Source organism: Bos javanicus, chromosome 3 (genome assembly GCF_032452875.1).
Source record: "Bos javanicus breed banteng chromosome 3, ARS-OSU_banteng_1.0, whole genome shotgun sequence".
Classification (NCBI taxonomy): domain Eukaryota; kingdom Metazoa; phylum Chordata; class Mammalia; order Artiodactyla; family Bovidae; genus Bos; species Bos javanicus.
The window spans coordinates 6,799,167-6,818,019 of record NC_083870.1 but is presented as its reverse complement, the minus strand read 5'-3'; the positions used below and the strand labels follow the sequence as shown (position 1 = coordinate 6,818,019).

Here is an 18,853-nt window from a genome sequence, read left to right as displayed (position 1 = left end):
AAAACCAGGATAAGAGAACCAGAGCCCTATAATAAGGTTTGGGAGAGTTAAAAGCACAAGAACACCTAGCCAGGGATGCTAATTGCAGATAAGTGGGCTGCTTAGCTCCAGGTCTCAAGACAAAAAAAGAAGCATGATATACTGCAAAGCTTCATGAGGAAACCAAAAGCACTTGCTCAGGTCCAGGTGGTCAGCTGTAGGTTTTGGTCTGAAGGAGACTTCTCAGTTCATCTGTTAGCAGACCTGAATCCTACCAACTAAACTAGGCCTGCAGTAATTTCATGCATCTGAGACCCTCTCAGTCCATAGGTCACCAAAGGCAGAGAACATCCCCTTCATGCCCGTATCCCTGGCATCTAGTGTGGGTTCTGGCACGTGGAACATGCTGAGGACCCCGTGCCTTGACTTAGGCTTACATCTAACGTGCAGCTTCTGTGACACTTGTTGAATGAATGCACAAGTGAGTGAACAGTGTGGACAATCCTTGAGATGAAGGATGAAGGGCAGGAGGGTAAAGTACTATTTCCTCACATTCCCCAGGAGATTTCTTCTCACTAACAACACTCCTGGGATTACACACTCCTTTCTGTTTATTGTCTAGGTAACTGCCCACCTTCCCCCATTACTCCTTAAAATAACTTGGGTCCCTTTCTTCCCATAGATTGCCCTGAAACCAATTCCCTTCTATCCTTCATTCCTTCCTTTCCTCCTTCCAACAGATTCTTGATACTGGAGAGCTAAGTGGTCTTTAACTTGAGCCTTCATGGTATACACTTCAGAATGAATAATCCATAGCTGCATTTAACCACTAACCAGAAATTATTGCAGAGTCTCTCTATTCTATTTGACTGTGATTTGACTCTCTCCATTTGACTGACTCCATTTGACTCTCCTATTATTTATCTGTGATTCATTCTGTTTTACCTCTCAGAAGGGTAAAAGTACTCATCATTGTGGTCTTTTCTTCCCCTGCCACCCAATCTTAATGACTATTTCTAGAAAGTATTATTTCAATATCCAAGATGTGCTATAAGTAGCTTTGGCTTGAGCACCTTGTCCGTGTGGCCGCTACCCTCCCCATCGTAGTGTTATACCCAGAATTATCTCAGGTACTTTGGATTCATTCCATTCTGCTGGTCTCTGCCGGTCACCAGTGCAGACTTCCTCCTTTTCTCAAATGATGAGGCTAAGTATTTCAATCTGTTTAAAGACTCAATAAGTTGCAGCTTCCTGTGTCTCTTGCTAATAGGAAGAGCAAGTATTTAGCATCTAAACTGGAACACTTGTGAGGGAAAAGGAGCGTTATTAATAGAAACTCTGGATATTTGATCACCGACTTTTCAAAGATCTTGCATCTCTAACGAAGGCTGAGCGCAGAAGGTCAACAAGTGCCTTTGGAGATCGATTCCCCGAATTCTGTTCAGTTGTCTGTATTGGGCCGAGGGGATCTGGCATAGACCTCTTAGCGCTGAGTGTTTCTAATGAGCCAGTGGAGAGCCTGTCCTCTTCTGGATGGCAGAGCTCCCACGGGAGACAGGCAGGATTCCCACAAAACTGGCGGCCCTGTCTGTGAGACCCCGTGGTGCCGGCCGTCCTCCCCCTTTCCTCCCCTCCTTCCCGCTCCCGCCACCCCCTCTGCTCCCTTCCCCTTTTCCTGATCCCCACTCTCTTGCTCTGCCTCCCCCTCCTCCGTCCTCTGTGCCTTTTTACTGCCGTTCTGTCTCCTCTCTCCTTTTCTTTCGTCTCCCTCTGTTTCGCTATTTTCTGCTCCCCATTTGTCACTCGCACGTTCTTCCTTCCCCTCTCTCCCCGAATGGTCCTTTCAACACCGTTGGAGGGCGGCTTAGAAGAGCGCTTCTGCCAAACTCACTTTCTCCTTTAAAGGAAAAGCTCGTGTTTCCAACTGTAGCTTGATTTTCCTTCACGAGCTGCAGGCCGTCCTTTCCTCATTGCGAGTGGTCTGTTTCTCATGAGCATCTCTGATGGGAAGTTCTGGTTTCGTGTGTCCTGGGGGACACGTGTGCTGAGGCATGAAGACAGCATGGGGAGGAGTGTGGGAGGTGGGGGGTGGGTGGAAGTTGGGGTCGTGACAGGAGCAAACCCTGGAGACGCCTGCTTAGTCACAGAATGGATTACGGTTGAGATAAATGACACTGTAATTGTGTTGCTGCAATAAACTTGAGGGTCTGAGATTTTCGAATTGGACTGTGCCTGGATCATTTTAGAGAAGGCAAGATCCTGGTCAGCATCTAATCAGGGAGCCACAGGGAGGGTGTGTGACTGCACGACAGCAGGGAGCCTGATAGACATGGAGGAAGCTAACTCTGTGCAGAGATGGGGGTGGGGTGGGGTGAGATGCGCCGGAGGTGGGCAGGTTGACTCACACGTTTCCGGATGAACCAGGCTCCAAAAACATTCTGAAAAGCAGAACCTGAAAGCAGGCTGCAGTGATCTGAAAAAGAACTGGTGGGCTAGGCAACATGCTCTTTCTTTTTTTCTCATGGGATCCAAGGACTTTGCATAGTATTTTTACTTAATAAAATAATAACACTGTTTACTGAGCCCCTGTGATATGTAAGTGACTCTAGAAGAGACTTGGAATGATTCAAATGTAAATGAGAAATAACCCATCCTAAGCTGAACAACAGAGAGAGGTAACGTGGAAGAGAATTCCTTCGAGCAGGTGAGGATGTGTTGAGACCGTGGTGAAAGGTTGAAGGGAGGAGAGCAGCAATTGTGGCTGGGCGGGTCAGAGGATAAGTGCCTTGACTGTGGAGGGGTGCGGCTGGGAGGCCAGGCCGAGATTCGATACCCAGAGAAAGGTGTAGGTCACTCATTATTGATGGAGCGGACCTAGACAACAAGGACGCAGAATGACCAGTAAACAAGGATGGGACTGGGCGTACAGGTGGAGGGGAAGGAGGAAGTAGCCATCTCCCAGGAGCAGAGGGTTGGGGAGGAGGATTGGTGAAAGATAGAGTTGCAAAGGAGGGAGGTGCCAGTCTGCTCACTGGCTGGCTTGAGACATCTGGATACCATCCTTGAAATCCAGCATCTGTGTGGAACATGCTCCAGGCAGGATGGATGACTTTGCTTTGGGAGATGCTCATTTCCGATGCCCCTCTTGCTGCGTGTGGTTGCATTTCTGAATCAGATTTTTTTTTGATAGTTGCTCAGTCATGTCCAGCTCTTTGCAGCCTCTCCTTAATTCTCCAGGCTAGAATACTGGAGTAGTTAGCCGTTCCCTTCTCCAGGGGATCTTCCCAACCCAGGGATCAAACCCAGGTCTCCTACATTGCAGGTGGATTCTTTACCAGCTGAGCCACGAGGGAAGCCAGAGAATACTGGAGTGGGTAGCCTATCTCTTCTCCAGTGGATCTTCCTGACCCAGGAATTGAACTGGGGTCTCTTGTATTGCAGGTGGATTCTTTACCAACTGAGCTACCAGGGGAGTGAACCAGTTTTAAGGTGTCATAACAATAAGCCTTCAGGGGGAAATATCTAGGGACCTCAAAATATATATGCATGAAACACTTTGAACGAGTGTTTTCTAAGATTGCAACCTCTTGCTTTGGCTTTAGTCTTTGTAGCTTTTAAGAGTAGATTTAATGATCAGTCACAAACTGTTTTGCCCTCAGAGTTGATCTAGGGCTGCTATAAAGAATCTTATTTCCATTGTTTCCATTTTCAATACTCTATAATTTCTCATATTACATCAACTCTTTTATTCTGCTATTGTGGGCTGAAGGAATCATATTGTGTTTCTGGCTAGAAATGTTCAGTGAATTTCCTCTTGATCCTGAGCTTACTCAAAATTCCTGCTTCCTGGATTACAGAGCCCCTCATTCCTCACTTTATGATGGATGAGATGGATTGGGGTCTTCCTGATAGGCATTCACAGCATTTGTCAGGGTTTTTCACTGATGTCTCATTGTCTTACAAAAGACATTCACACTGTCTCTTGTATCGATTATTTTTTTATGTGTATGAGGTTCCAATTGCACCCGCCTACTCCCACTCCAAAAGACTGTGAGACCCTCTTAATCATGGTCTGAGTATCTGTCAGTTATTTTGGCTTTGGCATAATATTTAGCATGTATTATTTTGTTTGGAGGTAGAGAAACTGAGTGGATATCAGTGGGCTTGATGAAAGTGAAAGAGAGTAAAAAAGTTGGCTTAAAACTCAACATTCAGAAAACTAAGATCATGGCATCTGGTCCCATCACTTCGTGGCAAATAGATGGGGAAACAATGAAAATAATGATAGACCTTATTTTTGGGGGCTCTAAAATCACTGCAGATGTTGACTGCGGCCATGAAATTAAAAGACACTTGCTCCTCAGAAGAAAAGCTATGACTAACCTAGACAGCATGTTAAAAAGCAGAGACATTACTTTGCCAACAAAGGTCCATCTAGTCAAAGCCATGGTTTTTCCAGTAGTCATGTATGGATGTGAAAGTTGGACTATAAAGAAAGCTGAGCACTGAAGAATTGATGGTTTTGAACTGTGCTGTTGGAGAAGACTCTTGAGAGTCCCTTGGACTGCAAAGAGATCCAACCAGTCCATCCTAAAGGAAATCAGTCCTGAATATTCATTGGAAGGACTGATGCTGAAGCTGAAACTCCAACACTTCGGCCACCTCATGCAAAGAACTGACTTATTGGAAAAGACCTTTATGTTGGGAAAGGTTGAAGGCAGGAGGAGAAGGGGACGACAGAGGATGAGATGGTTGGATGGTATCACCAACTCGATGGACATGAGTTTGAGTGAACTCTGGGAGTTGGTGATGGACAGAGAGGCCTGGCGTGCTGCTGTCCATGGGGTAGCAAAGAGTTGGACACGACTGAGCTACTGAACTGAACTGATTGGTGGGCTTCTGGTTCCCACCACTTCCTATGTTCTACCCCAGTATTGGGTTTTGTGGAGAATCTCTAAATAGATATTTGCCAATTAAAGCAACATCCACGGACAACATCAGTATCACCTGGGAGCTTGGTTGAAAATACAGAATTTCAGGCCTCAGAATTTGCAATTTGGTTAGATTTGAGACACACTGGTTTCCAGATATATTGTATACAGATCACCTGGGAATCATGTTTAATGCCGGTTCTGATTTTTTAGAGGTTACTTAGATGATGGTAGAACAAACAGGCCTGCTTTTGTAAATAAAGTTTTATTGAAACCTAGCTATGCTCATATATTTACATATTGTCTGTGACTTCTTTTGTGCTACATCAGCTGAGTTAAATAGTTGCAGCAGAATTCTTATGGCCCACAAAACCTAAAATATTTACTATCTGGGCCTTTTCAGACACATGTCTGCTGATCCCCAGCATATGAGATTTCCTTTCCTTAGAGGAAAGGAAAATAACAGTGATTTTTGCCCCAGTGGCAAAATTTGAAGCCCATCTTAACCCACCATGGAGAAGTTGATTCATTAAATCTTAATTCTCAAGCAGGCCATGAAGATTCCTGAGCCCCAGACTGATGCAAATAATGGTACCAAAGAGTGTGCGAATTTCTAAAGTCCATTTCATATTGCCTTCCTTCAAGAAACCATTGTGATTTTACTCAGATGACACATCTCCACAAACTGATTCCGTTAATTGTTCAAAATTATTCTGACTTTTCTCAAGAATTGGGAAGAATCTAGAGGAAATTCTGAGTAGAAATATTTGGGACCAAGGAATAAAAGCAACTGTTTATTGTTTGGGTAGATTCTGCATTTTTACTATTGAAATCATAGACTTAGCCCCAGCCACCCACTCCTGGGGTGCTCACTGGGTAGCCAGATTCAGACGGCGGCGTGGGCTTGACATCTTTCTTTTAATTCCCTGGGAGAATCCCACCACCTGTCTCTTATTTGGGGTTTTTTAATTGTGAAATGGTGGCACACACAAGCTCAAAGCTTACTACATGTGTACAAGCATAGGAAGACAGAAGGCAGAGATTTGGGCTGTGAAGCAGGAAGTACAGAATGGGGGCTGCTGGCATGGAGGCATCTGCTCCTCAAACACAGTGGAGGGGGAGGCTGTGGGAGGAGAGAGGCAGCCCCATGTAATCGCTTGAGGATGTGGGCACATTGCTCTGATCTTCAAGTCTTGGAGATCCTGGCTCTCGTCCTTCCAAAGCTGAATTTCAGAGGAGGTAGGCATAGGAGAATTAGGATCTGTTTTCCTTACATAGAGTTATCTGGACCCAAAGGGATTTCATGTGGGATTCTGAGAGAATCTTTGCTGTAGCAATTAGAACTCTGGTCTTACTTATTGTAGTTTATTTTCCATTGTATGCAAAGCCCAGGACACTACAAAAGGTTTTTTGAGGCAGTGGAGTAGAAGGAAGTCGGGAGTCCTCTTCTCAATTCTAGAACCTACCAACCAATTCTGAGAGATCGTAGCAGTGAATTAGGGCCTCCAATGTTGAGAACCACCTGCCCTGTTACCAGAGAGCCTTCCTGGAATTCCCTAAGCTGCATTAGCTGGTTAGCTAAGCTGGTCAGAATGTGGGCATTTGGAAGCCAAACTTACTGTTTGGACTGATATTTCAGCCATTCTCTCCATAGGAGGAAGCATAATGTATTCATTTATTCCTTCATTTCTTCTGTCACTCAATGAATATCCACTGAAAATCTACCATGTCACAGAATAGGGAAAAACATGAATTGGAGAGTCCGACAAACCCAAATTCAGATTATAGTTTCCCTATCTGTGAGCCAACAACTCATTCGAGTTCTAGTTTAATTGACATGTTTCTTCCCTTCGCGCCCACCTTCCCTGGACTCTCCCTGAGACTGTGGGTTGGGCTGAATGATGTTATTTTTCTACGTTTGGTGCAACTTCTGCATATTCTGTCCTCACGCCATACTATGTGGAAATTATTCGCTTAGGTTTCTGTCTCTCTCCTCAGATGGTTCAGTCACTAATGGCAAAGATCTTCATGAATACATGTTTACCCTTAATTTCTGACATGTGTTAGAATTTAAACATATGTCTGTTGCCCCAAAAGAATATAAATTCCTTCAAGTGTGATTTTCTCATCTGTAATGTGAAGGTGATGAGAACACACCCTGTGATTTTGTTGTGAGGGTTAAATCACAACAAGATATTGCGTGAAGAGTTTGGGATGTTTGGAAGAGTGCTCTGTAAGTATAAAGTGCTCACAAATTGTGGTTGTTCTAGTGTCTGGATTGATTGAGATTTGGTAAAAGACAAGTCTAAGATGATTGTGAGGATGCGTGGAGATGTCTTGGCCCACTTTTCCTGCGCTGGATGACTGGGGAGGACCTGGAGACTCAGGTCTGTGAGCCACAGTTTGTGTGTATGAGTTGACGCTGGACAGTTTGTTCCTGCGAACTCTAGGTCTCCTCCACTAGGTTATCTACTCACAACAGTGGGTACATGCCTTGTTTATTTTTTTATATTTATACTTTTTATGTTTCTAAGCACTACTAAGAAAGTGAATAAGTAGATAACTGATGTTGATGGGCACTACGAAGCCAAAATCTCCTGACCCCTACATCTTCCCATATTCCTGGCTTGTATCGGTCTTGTTTTGAGAACATGGATAGTGGGGCTATCCTATAGAGAACATAGATTGGGGGGGAAGAGAGTAAGTTCTTTTTGAAACAAGTGTGAGTGTGAGTGTGAGAGCTGGCGGCCAAATATGCAGGACTGGGGAACTGGAAAGTGCTGGGAGCTGAAGCCTTCTTATTTAACTTTTCTTATGTCTGTTTCAGCTCCCAGAACCAGACATAGAGCTCATTGTATAGCTCCCCTGGTGCTTAGAGTTCACTCATTAAAAAGCAGATGCTAAACATTTATTGACCCATTGCAAAATGCTGGGCCCTGTTTCCCATGTAGGTAACAAAGAACTGCTGCAGATGTTGGAGCAGAGTTGTAAGATAATATGACTTCTGCTCCAAGAAGACCTGACCTTGCTGTGGTGGATGAGGAATACCGGAAGGGAGAGGAGGTGGGGGTGGGGAGGCCCAGCAAGAGAGCAGGTGGGTAGTGAGGGAGTGAATCAGACCTCTGCCAGAAGGGACGGAGAGGAGGCCTGACTGCGTGAGAGGTTGGGGATTCATCTCTCTCCATATCATTAGCATGAAAGAAGTCTCCCTGCTCTGGGAGAACAGTGACCTGCCTTGGGTGCCTTTGGAACAAAAGCCAGTGACTGTATCCAAGGGAAGATAATGAGAAACACACAGGCTGCCACAAATCTTTTTGTTGCAAAAGTTCACTTTCCAAAGCCCTGGGCAAGGGTGCAGAAGCCTCTTTGTGTGAACTTGGCCTCTTTACCAGGAAATGCAAGATGGAATCTCCCTTGGTAAATCATAGGACGGATCATATCCAAGAATCTGAGAGGCTGGCAGAGGACCTGGGTGGAGTAGTTGATGAGGAAATGGAGGGTCATGTAGCCCTGATCAGAAGACAGGAGAAAGCAGCATTGTAAAAAGTGCCCAAGGGTGGTAGACATTAAATTTCATGTAAGCATCTGCTGCCCTATCCCCAGTCCCAGCAGTCTAACATTATGGAGAGTGTTCTTTTCTTCAAATGTGAAATGTTTTTGTAATTGGAGAAAAGCCATTAAAAAGGAGAAACTGCTTTCATTCAACTAAAAACTCTAGCAATTCTATATATGTAAAAATAATATATATATACTGTATATACTCCAGAATTATGTCAATTCAACAAGATATATGAATGACCTTAAAAATGTCTGTGCTATTTGATGTAGGAGTTTAATTTTTATGAATCTGTTCTAAGTAAACATACTGAAAGGGAAAAAATGGAAACACAAAAATGAAGCATTAGGTACAAAAAAGAAATAATCTAAGTGGCTGTGAGGGTATGGTTAAGTGTTTAGGTTTTAAACCTTTGAAATGATGGGCTTGAGAATTTTAATTGTAGGTATTTATTGAATACCACTGAAATACCACTGAATACCATTTATGTCATATGAAGAAAAATTAGAAGTTATAGAGTCAAATAAAAGTATGAGATCAGTTATGTAAAAATGCACACAAAAAAATCAAACCTTTAAAGGAAATATACTAAAAGATTAACCATATTTGATTTCGGATGAGGAGATTACAAGGATTGTTTTCGTTTCTTCATACAATTGAAAGTTTATAAATAATTAATATGTATGCATTACATCAGAAAATGACAGAAAAGAAGGTATGTAATTTTTTTTAAAGGAAGATATTTTGAAAGTATTTATTCTTTTCAGAGAGAATGTGTGAAAAATCTAGGTACCCTCTTTCCTTCCCTGGGATTCTGAGATTATTTTTATTCTCAGGAAGATCTTTTCTGAGATTATTTTTACTCTCAGGAAGATCTTTTCCTTTCTCATCACAGATTAGTCTGTTTCTGGGACAAAAAGATAGTGAATTTGCTGTTTGAGCTCTGTTCCAATATGTGGTAATTCTCTGTTACCTTCTTAGAAAAAAAAAAAAAGGTATGAGACACTTTGATATGGTATTCAAGGGCTATCCGCCCAAAACCCCACCTGATCTCTCTAACTTCTCAGCAATTTCCTACATGTATTTTAATTAATTGATTAATTATTATTATTGAGTTGTAATTGACCTACAACATTATGTTATTTCTAGATTTGATGTTCAACAAATGTTTGATGTTCACAAAACAAATTTGTTCCCAACAAATTTGATGTTCAAAAAACAGTGATTTGATGTTCCCATTCATTGCAAAATGATCATCATGATAAGTCTAGTTACCACTTGTTATCCTATAAAGATGTTACAGTGTTATTAACTATATTCCCCATGCTGTGCATTTCATCCCATGACTCATTTATTCCTACATGTGTTTTCTTCTCAAATCAAACCCCTCTCAGACTCATCATTTCTTGTTTGGGTCCCCGCCTTCCCACTTCTGAACCTCTGCTTCCTCCTGTGGGTGTGTTCACAGAGCACGTACTGAATAGCCAAGCAGAGCGGGGACCTTGCTCAGATGGCCAGGCTGTGGCTGCTGTGTGGTGCTTACAGACCACTGCACCTCTCTGAGCCTCAGGTGGCACCCTGTGACAGGAGGGAGGGTGACAGGTGGTTGCCAGGGTTCCTCGCATCTCAAGAGCCTGGCCAGCCTTGTTCCCTTGTGGTCTGTGGTCCTAGGCGCGCTCCTTCATCTCTCTGCACCTCGTCTCCCATGGCGACAGCTGCCTCAAGTGCCCACAGCCGCCCTCTGCAGCTGGCAGATTCTACTCTTCCCACTTCACTGTTCCCTGTCCCTCATGATATGTCCCAAGCAATTCCAGTTAACAGTGGCTGTGCATGCCAGTCCCTTGGCCACTTATATTTACTGCCTCTTAGCGAAACCATGGTGCATGCCAAGGATATAAAATGTACTGTCATTTGAAAACACTTTAACCCCAGGGAAAAGAAAACAAATTAAGTGAACTTTGAGGTGAAGTTGCATACTTCTCTAAATCCTTTTTTTGACTTTTTATTTTATATTGGAATACAGTTGATTAACGATGTTGTGTCAGTTTCAGCTGTGCAGCAGTGATTCAGTTATACATGCACCTTTATCTATTCTTTTTCAAATTCTTTCCTCAATTAGGTTGTTACAGAATATTGAGCAGAGTTCCCTGTGCTATACAATAGGTCCTTGTTATCCATTTTAAATATAGCAGTGTCTACATGTCAATCAAGGTGCAATAGAGCCCAACATGTGACCCCCACTTATATAAGGGGAGAGAGTTACTTACAATATTTGCACCTCCCTGGTGGCTCAGACGGTAAAGGGTCTGTCTACAATGTGAGAGACCTGGGTTTGATCCCTGGGTTGGGAAGATTCCCTGGAGAAGGAAATGGCAACCCACTCTAGTACTCTTGCCTTGAAAATCCCATGGACGGAGGAGCTTGGTGCAGGCTACTGTCCATGGGAATATTTAGACTGTAACATTTCTGAAAATCCTTAGAAAAATTACCCATGAGCCCAAAGTAAGTCTGTGTTTCTTTGTTTTGAGTCAGAGCAACTTTTTTTTCTTTTTCACCAGCATATAAAAATCTAATTCATAGGAGCCTGAACAACAACAACAACAGAGGGTGTATCCCTCTTCTATCAGCCGTTAGTTTAACCTGCAGTTCCATGTATAATTTATACCACAACCAGAGTCCTTCACTCTCTTCAAGTTTCTACAAATATTTTGCTCCCCCACTTTCTCCCCACTTCCTCTGCACTCACGTGGGACAAAAATAAGAGGTTGGTTGAGATAACCAAAATATGCTCCAATGTCGAGAGCATCTTTGCCCTGTTCTAGCACAAAAGGGACCTTTTAGAAGGAGGGGCTCAGAGTGCTCTTCTGACTCAACCTCACAAGAGTAGCCGGGGCAGATGGACAGTTCCCTGCTGTTTACTCTCTCTCTGCCCAGGGAGCCTTCTTTTTCCTTCTGTTTCTTATAAACAGCAGAAGAGACTGTGAACTGTTAAAGGGCAGGCATTCTGCTTTGTTCATCTTTGCAGCTTTTTTTGGAAGGAAGTGTGGTGCTAAACACAGGTAGGCATTGGCGTGTGTTAGTGGAACGAGTGAGTGAACAAATGCAGGACAGACAGAATCTGATGGTAATAGGAGCAGTGTGAACTACGGAAAGAGTACAGGATTATAGTCAGAGTGGTGAATGTGTCCTTGCCCTGATTTACTGGTTATGTAACCTTGGGGAAGCTCCTTCCTCTCTGTGAGGGTAGTTTCCCCAGCTGTTGAAGAAGTGTATGTGTGTGTGTTGATTACTGATGGAAAATGTGTCCCTTAAGGAGAGTATATGCTAATTCATGTGGCACATTGCTGCAGCTGAATAGTAGGCACTTTTGTGGCAGTGTTTTCGTCAAATATTTTAAAATGAAAAAACCTCAAAATCACTCAGGAAACACAACCCATAATTCCATCATTTGAGAATGATATGAAGTGAGAAGTAAAATTTCTCTTCTCAGCCATTTCTTTTAATTCCCCAGAGATATCTAGTTGCCTTAACATTTAATGTCTGATGCTCATCCTTTTCCAAAGTTGCATAGGCATATCGTTATGTACAGCAAAGTGAATTAGCTATACATATACATGTATCCCTTCTTTGTGGGATTTCTTTCCCATCACCTCTTTTGAAATGTTCTCAGGATGGCATTGAGATGGTGTGGAAGGCTTAGGTTACAGAAATGTAGCGGAGAAATTACAAAGGATATCTCAACAATCTCAACAATGATACTACCCCACCACCACCCCACCCCACCCCGGGGAAGTATCTAGAAAGGGCCTGTAGGCATCTGGTTAGGATTGGCCTTAATTGACATCTTCCTCAACTATCTGCAGGAAATATCAAGTATGTTATTAAAATTCACAGATGCAATCAGTTGTCAGAGTCACTGGAGACCAATAATTATTTCACAGGCATCAAGACTGTTTGGGGGTGCTGACAGGAAGGAGAACAATTCAGCCTGGAAAAATGCAAACCGATGGATACAGTGGGAAAAGGCTTAGGGAAACGGAGCCGGAGACGGGGTGAAGCAGGGAGGCCTTTAAAACTTTAAAGGGGCACTAAAATCTCAGTGATAACGAGAAATAATACTTTAATGTGATATCGAAATACAGCAGCAGTGGAGCTCCAAGCTAATCTTTGACATGTAAAAGCCTTGGTTAAGCACATGAATGTTAGACATATCAGACTTTAGGCCATGATTTATGGGGGAAAAAAAAAAAACCTCTGAGAAAAAGAATAAGTAGATTTAACTGTTTCTATTTGCTTCCTGGGGCTGAATTAACAAATTGCCACAAACTGGCTGGCTTACAGCAACTGAAATTTATTATTACATCCTTAATGCACTGTTACTGCAGTAATAATGCATCGTTCTGGAGGCTATAAGTTCTGGCCAGGAAGGTGTCAGCAGAGCCACGCTCTGTCCGGGGCGCTAGGGAACCATACTCCTGGTCTCCTCCAGCTTCTGGGGCCTCCTGCCGCTACTCCAGTCCTGCCTCTGTAGTCACACAGTCTTCTCCCTAGTGAGTGTCTATGCCTCTGTGTCTGAATCTCCCTCTCCTTTCTCTATAAAGACACTAGTCCTTGGATGACGCCCTCATCTAGTATAACCTCAATTTGACTTGATAACATCTGCAAAGATTCTATTTCCAAATAAGGCCGCATTTATAGGTACTAGGGGTTAGGACTTCCTCCTGGGGTGACACGGTTTGACCTACTGTGCTATTATTAATTAGCAGTGGTAGGTTTGGTTTAACATAGATGCAGCAGAAGCATATTATCTGTTTGTAGGAATCTGGCAGCCAAGGCATGGGCCAACACCGGCCATGATTTAAATACCTAAGAAAATATTTAAGGATACACAGTTTGGTTTCTTTGGGGGTACATATGCTCTAACTTGGAGAAGGCAATGGCACCCCACTCTAGTACTCTTGCCTGGAAAATCCCATGGACGGAGGAGCCCGGAAGGCTGCAGTCCATGGGGTCGCTGAGGGTCGGACATGACTGAGCGACTTCACTTTCACTTTTCACTTTCATGCATTGGAGAGGAAATGGCAACCCACTCCAGGAGAATGGCAACCCACTTGCCTGGAGAATCCCAGGGACGGGGAGCCTGGTGGGCTGCCGTCTATGGGGTCGCACAGAGTTGGACACGACTGAAGCGACTTAGCAGCAGCATGCTCTAACTTCTGCTAATGGATGTCGTGACCAACAGGTGCAGGATTTTTAAGGGTGGTCATGATTTCAGATATTCAAATGATGATGATTGGAAAATCTTTTTGCTCAATTTTATCTTTCTGTTGTTGATTTTTAAATTTTCTCCATAAAAGCAATTTTCTAATTTACTATGAATATAACTGAATGTGATAACTTTTAGAGATTTTTTTCACATAAATGTACAAACTAGAAGAAAAAAATCTTCTGTCAGACCTAGCATCCTGACTTTTTGTTCATGAAATATGATTATGCCTCTGAGACCTGCCAGAAGAGGATGAAACAATGAGGATCATTGGATATCATTTGAATTTTAAGTTGAGATAGATGCGCAAGGGAATCAAATCTGTCTTCTCCCATGTTTCAGACACATCAAAGCCAAGTTCTGAAACATAAATAGTCCTTTAGTGAACATTGTTATTAACATCCTATTTAAAATGTAGGAACAATCCGTTGTATAGCAATAATATTTAATATTATTAGCTATTTTGATTATTGGATCACTAATCCATAGTTATTATATAATCAATAAATGTATCAATAAATTAACAATTCAATAATAATAGCTAATGTTTGAGTGCTTATACCAGGCATAGGGATAGATCCCTTTAAGCGCATTATTTCACTTCTAATGCAGTAATTCTTTCTTAAGAATGAGATTCTGTTTATTTGGGTTTGAAATGACCTCCATATTTTTTCTGCTTTTGGTTGAGCCCATTTGGAGATAATTCTGTGCATAGGGTGTTTTCTGTATGAGAGCATTTGACCTGAACACGCAGGAAGCATGGTGTGGTCATCAAATTGTGCTGGCACCAGTGAAGGAGCAAGTCAGACAGGAGCCAGTTGTCGTGGACATCCGCATTGTTGGTGCATTCATTATACTACTAAAGAACTGTTTAAGCGCTTGAAAAGTGTTTGCTGTTTTCAAAAAGGCTAAAGTTCTCCCTGCAATCTTGTTTATAGAAATGATTGATTTGCTTTGTAAACAATTTTTATACTACAAAGATAAAATTAAATTTATTTTAATTCAGTTTATCCCTCACTATAAACTAAGAATGAGTAGAAACTAAATAAATATATTATTTTAGAAAGTGTCTGACAAATGAAGTCCCAGAATTTGAACGAAGTGACTAAAGGCATTTGTGAACTTTGCATTCCTGTTGAAAATTTAAATTTGTTTAAATGCTCGACATTTCATTGCTTTAAGTATGTGATTATCTTGAGGCAGGGCTGAAATAAAGATTCTGAAATCTGAGGTTCAGACATGAATTCTCTGGGTAGAACTTGGAAGGGAGTGTACTATAACCTTGAAAGGAAAAAAATCCTTTATTTTTCTAAACTCTGACCAAAATGTAACATTTCTTCCAATTAGTAGAAATTAATAGTATGTTTCTGTCACATAATTTTAGCAGCTATCTCAAAATATTATAAATACTAATCACCCCATTGAAACTATAGTGTTATTAGATCATTGACTAGATTATTTAATGGATTGAATGATCCATTGACTATTGACTATTGTCAATATTGACTCTGCGAAATATTGATCCATTGATTATTATTTAATGGATTAATAAGACCTATTATTCTACTGTACATTTAAAATATTTTGTAACTGGTATCATTAGTTTTGTTTCTAATCCTCTGCTCTTTATTTTATGCATTAAACATTATTCCTGGAAAACACTCAGAAGCTTCACCAGGCTGCATAAGGGTCCAGGGCACAAAAAAAGGTCAGGATCTCCTAGGTTGGAGGCACCCTATTGTCCTTCTCATTTTTGATTCTGTCTGTGACTGTGTGAGGGCTTGGGTGTGATGCTGTATTAGGAATGTGTGTGTGTGTGTGTGTGTGTGTGTGACGGCAGGGTGTGGCCTTGTAGATGGCTCATGGATCAAGAGGAATGAAGTGAAATAGCTGTAAAGTTCTCCACTGTGTGGTCCTTACTGAAGATGACACTTTCTGTCCACCTTCGCCCAGGGTATCATTCAGGCAGCAAAATGTATGCGGACTTGGAGCAGGGAGGCAGGCATCTGAGCTCCACTTGACTGCTTTCTGAATGTGTGGCCTTAAGCTCATTGGTGAACCCTTCTGTATCTTGTCTGTAAAAGGAGTTGAATAGCATCTCTCCTCTTGCTTCATGCGATTGATCACAGAAGAGAGAAAGAGAGAATGGAAAACTTCTCTGTAAACTCTAAAACGCCCAAGAAGCATAAGGGAGTCCTGCTGGCAGAGAGCTCATCTGGGTACTGCTCTTGTGTGGCCCTGAAGCCCAGCGCTGTGGACCAGGCTCAAGGAGTAGGAGACAGCTCTGCCTGGATGCTCTTTGGCCTAGGATGGCTGAGAGCAGGGGGAATCTAGTGGGAAATTTCAAGAAGCTTGTGGTAGTCTGACTGATCCCCCCCAAAGATGTCCATGTCCTAATTCCTGGAATCTGTGGATTTGTTACTGTATGTGATAAAAGGGATTTTGCAGATATGGTTAATTAAGGTTAAGGACCTTGAAATGGAGAGGAGTTGCTGGTTTATCTGGGTGGACCTGATATAGTCACAAGGGTCCTTGAAAGAGGGAGTCAGGAAGATCAGAGTAAAACGAGAGAAGACGTAAAGATGGAAGCTGAGGCCAGAGAGGAAAGAGGTATGCTGGAAAAGAGGAAAGAGGCCGTGGTATGCTGCTGACCACGGGCCCAGGCATGCAGACAGCCTGGGGATGCTGGAAAAGGCAAGAAAACAGATTCTCCCCTAGAGCCTCCAGAAGGAAGACAACTCTGCCAATACATCTACTTTAGGACCTCTGACCTCAGGATAATAAATTCATGTTGTTCTGAGCCCCTAAGTTTGTGATAATCTGTTACAGCAGCAGTACAGGGCCACTGGGCCTTTAGATTTGGCAGAGTGCTTCAGGCTCATACAGAGTCCTTGCCATAGTTTTGATGTTTACTGTGAGAGTTTAATATTTTTCTCTTGCTATACCTGTGTTCCTTTAGGCTGGTGAGGATAAATATTGAGCAAATGTAATAATAATAATAATAATAATAATAATAATAATAATAAAGTTTCTGACTGCATCCTCAATTAGAAAACCACCAACTCTTTCTCTTTCATAGCATTAAAATCTCCTCTAACAGCTCCAGAGATTCTTGGCCAATTTTTCTCCTGTGGCTCAGGAACAGGGCCATCTCATCTACCCTGAAACAGCGCCATTTCTCTCCTCTTTCTTCCCCACTCCCATTCTGGCTCCTGGAGGGCTCCAGTGCCAGACAGCAGGGGAATGTGGCTGCTGCCACCGCTGCCACTGCTGTGTCCTCCACAACCACACCTCCCCCCCGCCCCGCCCAGGGAATCACTCGTGAATGTCCACCCCTGGGAGTGGCACCAAAGCCACACTGGGATGGCTCTGCTGTTCCCCACCTGCCAGGTCTCACCAAACCCTGAACCTCTTGATGCTTTGATCTAGGTTTTCACTGAAAAGGAGGAATCATTTTCATCCCACTTTAAAGCCAGGATCCAGTCTTTTGGTATTTTCAATGCCTCAGCAGTATAGCTATTATCCACTGGAATACTTTTGGTGATATTGACCAAGTTCAGCATTGACGCTCGCTCTGACTTTAGTTGCTTTAACCCAAAGTGCAAATTTCCCCAAGTTGCTTCTGTCATCTGTTGATGCTCAAAGGCTTGCGTGGTCTGGAAGGGTAAGTGGTTCCTCTCTGATTTGCCAGAAGCAAGTGGGTTATGTTAGCTGAGGAGCCAGCACGCTAATTTCAGTGATTTGATTCTGGTACAAGGTCCGTGGGGCTAGAGGGTGGGATGGTGCTTTTTGCTTTGGCCTGGGTAAACATTTGATGCTTGTTACGGTGGTTGAAATGCTGGATTTGATATTGTATCCGTGTGCCAGGAGGTTCACAGTAAATGAGGGGTGTGGTCTGTTAGGGGAGAGTGGCCATGGCTTGGCCTCTCCACACCATATGGCACACACACACACATGTTCTTTAACACATGAAGACGTTGTGTGGGGGCTGACCTTGAGGAACTGTGGGCAGTGGTCTCCGCGAGGGGAGGGGAGGCGGTGGAGTGTGGCAGAAACAGCACCAGACTGGAGTGAGTTTCCACTGCTTACTGACTCCTGCTACTTCTCGTCTGTGAGGCTTCTTCAATACTCTGCTCATTCCTTCAGGACTCGGGCCATTTTGATTTAGTCCTAGGCTAAGCACTTTTAGAATTGAATAGTGAACAAGACAGATGCCACCCCTGTGCTTTTTTGTTTTTTTTAAATTGGAGGATAATTGCTTTACACTGTTGTGGTGGTCTCTGCCATACATCAATGCAAATCAGTCATAATTTTATACATATATATATATCTTCCCTCCCTCTTGAGCCTCCCTCTTCTTGCTCCAATTCCACCCCTGTGCTCTGTGACAATCCCTGTGCTTTTAGATCTAACTGTTGAGCAATTGCAATGAGTAACAACAATCCTACCCTTAGTCCTCGCTGAGGGTTATCTTGTCCCAGGCATGTGGGTTATGATGGAAGAAGCAGGGAGTTAGTGGAGGTTAAGGTCAGGGGAGACTCTGGTAGGAGATGATTAATTATTGATACTTGTCCTATTGGGCTCATGTCCTTTCTCTGACCCTCTTTTCCCCTCCTCTGTGTCTTCTCTCTTGTCTTCCTTGAGCCACCGTCCCAGCTTGTCTCCTCTCTTCAGACCTCTTTCCCATCAGCCTCTCTAGGCTGACCTTTTGCTCAGGTTCTTGTCTGGAATCTCCAGCTGCACAATGGACACCTCCTCGTGGGAACCCTCAGCCATTTCAAAGGCACAACATCTGTGGAAGAACTCAACAAGGCCATTGCTTTTTCTTCCCGTTCTGGTCTCTGAAAATTTTATCATAATTCTTTTTTCATTTAGGTCAAAACCTGAGTCACCTTTGACCCGTCACACCTGCCAGTCTGTTAGCTCTGCCCTTAGTACCTTGGCAAGTGATTAACCGCTGTGCTGTGGTTGTTCTGCCTGTACAAGAGTCATGTCCATCTCAGAAGGCTGTAATAAAGATTAGATGAGTCGGCACGTGTGCAGTGCTTATTAAAGTGCCTGATGTAATATCAGCATTCCATCCAGGGGCATCCTCTCACCCCTTGATTTTCCATGTTTTTT

General features: G+C 43.0%; 1 protein-coding gene across 2 annotated transcripts in view; it reads left to right on the top strand.

Moving 5' to 3' along the window:
• Positions 1–18,853, top strand: part of DDR2 (discoidin domain receptor tyrosine kinase 2) — a 183,035-nt gene that overhangs the window by 26,639 nt on the left and 137,543 nt on the right. The gene's annotated exons all lie outside the window — the stretch shown is intronic.